Below are 3,325 nucleotides of genomic sequence, written 5' to 3'. Positions count from 1 at the left end.
TACCTACTCCAGGACTTCTGTGAGGATCAAATGAGATGAGGCACGGAAAAGTGTTTCACAGACATTTGGTTACAGTGTAAAATGTTTCTACCTGGCTATACAGCAAGTAGTGTTCCTGGGCTGAAGAAACTCCAAGGAGGCTAGTCACTAGGGAGAGGAAGCTGGGTGTTGCTATGTGACATCATTATCCAGACAGACATTTAGCATATTAGCCTTTAATATATAGACTAGAGGCCTGGTGCACGAAATTCATGCACTGGGCGGGGGGGGGGGTCCCTCTGCCTGGCCTGCACCCTCTCCAATCTGGAACCCCTCGGGGATGTCTAACTGTGGGATCAGACCTAAACTGGCAGTCGAACATCCCTCTCACAATTGGAGACCACTGGCTCTTACCACTCACCTGCCTGCCTGCCTGGTCACCCCTAACTCTCACCCCCTGCTGGCCTTGTTGCCCCTAACTGCTCTCCCCTGCCGGTCTGGTTGCCACTAACCACCTCTGTCTTGGCCCCACCACTGTGGCTTTGTCCGGAAGGATGTCTGGAAGATGTCCAGTCTAATTAGCATATTACCCTTTTATTAGTATAGATAGGCAGCTCCCTGATAGGGAGGATGGGCTGTACTTCCAGGTGAGCTCCCTGGAAATATTTTAAAATATATTAAAAAAAACAAAAAAACAATTATAGTTGGTCCCCAATATTCTATTTCTGCCCCTACCACAGTCACATCACTGTCCTACTCAAGAGTCTTTAATGGTTCTTTTTTTTTTAATAGGACCAACTTTTATTTAAGAACAAACTTTTTTTTTTAATCTATTTTTTATTGATTTTTTTTACAGAGAGGAAGGGAGAGGGATAGAGAGTTAGAAACATCGATCAGCTGCCTCCTGCACAGCTCCCACTGGAGATGTGTCTGCAACCAAGGTACATGCCCTTGACCGGAATCGAACCTGGGACCCTTGAGTCCGCAGGCCAACGCTCTATCCACTGAGCCAAACCGGTTAGGGCAAGAACAAACTTTTAAAAGTAAAAATGAATGAAACCATGTGAGATGAAGATATAAAGACAGGAATTCAATGTAGAAAAAAAGGTCTTGCTGGGAAACAGTGGAGGAGAAACGCTAGAGACATTTCACAGACGCACAGGACGCTCACCTTGCAAACAGGAGTCGGCTGCTACCGGTGTCCCCCCCCCCCCCGCCATCAGGGTTTCATTTTGCTCAGCCTGAGATCCCGCTCAACTCCACACTGCCTGTGATCGCCTTGGTCTAGAAAAGCTTTCTGTTCAGTGTACCCTTCCTTTCCTCGATTGTGAATGGCGAGTTCTTCACCAAACCCTCTTCCTCCTTGAAGCTCTCCCAGTCCAATTTGGGCTCCTCTAGGGCGCATCTTCTGCTTCTTGGCTCCAACTTTCCCCAACAGGCTACTCATTCCACTGGATCTTTTTAATCCTGACCCAGCAGGGATGATGCCAGAATTGAAGGGGCGTTAGTCTGTGGTTTTTCTTTCTCATTTTGCTCGAAGAAGGATTTGGCCTATTTAGATGTAATAATCCACTTCCTTCGTCACCTGACTTCTTCGCCAGTAAAATCAAACACTTGGGTGGTTTTAACTTTTTCTTTAGGTTTCTCTAGCTCTTCTGCTTTGACCAACAGTTCATTTGAAGTAGTCTCTTCAGTCTCTTCTCTTTTTTTTAACTTGTAGACTCAAGGGCACTTTTGATTTTGGTGCCACATCGTTGAGGAAGCTGGCCCACAGTTCATCCTCCTTTCTCCTTGCATCCTCGGGCCTGGTGCCTTCTTGCTGTGTCTTCCTCCTCGTTGCTGCTTCCTCCAGTTTCCCCACTGGCATCCTCCTCTTCCTCTTCTTCTAATGAGCGGCCACCTTGTCTTCTCCTCCTGGCAGGAATGCTCTGAGCCTTCCCCCCTTTGGTTTTCTGTGTTTGCTCTGCCTCAGTGACAGCATTTGTCTTGCTGAACAGGGTGGACCACAGGGGATGGGGCAAGACCATAACCTTAGATGGCATTCAAGATCGAATTATTATTATTCAAAATAAAAGGCAAGTAAATGGGAGGCACTCACATCCTGTATGTCTTTGTTTAAAAGTATTCTGGATCATTTCTAATTTTTGAGCCACCATGATCCGAGTCTTTTTTGCGGTTTGTCTTAAGTTTTCTTTTGCATCTGATATAACAATTACGTACTAGGAACAAAAGTACAAGGAAGAATCTGAGGGGGCACAAGTATCTACTATTATCCAGAAGTTCTAATTTTTCTTCTGGGAAGTTAATTTCATCTATTCCTATACTTAGACAATATTTATCTAAAATGCTCATTTAGATTAAATCTATATATAATTCTACCAGGGGGATTATTACAGAGGTGTTCTTGCAGAGGTTTGTCCAAGGGAGGTCCTTTATAATAGATACTAGAGACCCTAGTAATGCCATCCGGAGGCTGAAAATTTACCTCATGTAAGACACAAACACATACACATAAAGACCAAACACATAAAGACCTTAACATAATTCGAACTACTACTTTTTGCAGAGAAAACACAAGAATTTTTTCCTCGAAAATAAATTTCCATACCTCATGCATTCTATTATCACAACCATGTAATTTCTCCCAACTTAATTTGAACTTTTAACTCTTAGAAGCCTCAATTGCCAATAATAACCAAAATAAAATAAAGTAAGTGACCAGTAGTCCTTAGATTGACGTTTAGGACCACATTTTAAACACACTCTCACTTTCAAGAAACATACCTTCAAGCACCAGACATTCTATCAAAAGCTTAAATTCATATGACAGACTTTCAGCAAAAGACAAAAGCAGGCGACTTTAAAGACTTGCTTAGCAATCAACGTTTCAGTATTTCATGTTATTTCAAAATATCTAGAAATTCAATAACCGAATTGAAATGTACTGATTTAGAAAGGAGTGGTTGGAATAAGCTAACAGTGACTTGTTTGGGTGGCTCTCTTCCAAATGGTTGTATTTTAAAATGGCCCGACCAGCGTTCCAGGCATTTGCATCTGAGAGGTCCCGGGGCGTTGGTTTTGGAAAGCCGATGGCAGCATTTTGAGTGGAACAGGGGAGGTTTCAAGGGGTGTAAAAGGGTTCAGTGGGCTCTGATATTCTAGCCACACACCTCTGGCCCTGCAGAGACTGCAGAGTAAAACAAGTACAGTACTTCATTTCCTCAAGGATTGGCAAATGTTGGCAAAAGGACTAACTCACCCATTTTGAATGGTTCTTTCTATCTGAGTAGTTTTCCCTGCGGCTCTGTAGCAATTAGAGATCTAGTTTACAGGTAGCATGTAGCTG

The 3,325-nt window shown here is 43.4% G+C and overlaps 1 pseudogene; it reads right to left on the bottom strand.

The window, feature by feature from the left end:
* Window positions 1–1,198: 1,198 nt before the first annotated feature.
* LOC132241632 (craniofacial development protein 1-like) lies at window positions 1,199–2,006 on the bottom strand (annotated as a pseudogene).
* Between the last annotated feature and the right edge of the window lie 1,319 nt (window positions 2,007–3,325).

Source organism: Myotis daubentonii, chromosome 9 (assembly GCF_963259705.1).
Source record: "Myotis daubentonii chromosome 9, mMyoDau2.1, whole genome shotgun sequence".
Classification (NCBI taxonomy): domain Eukaryota; kingdom Metazoa; phylum Chordata; class Mammalia; order Chiroptera; family Vespertilionidae; genus Myotis; species Myotis daubentonii.
Note: the sequence above shows the minus strand (reverse complement) of the source record. Positions and strands in the feature narration are given on the sequence as shown.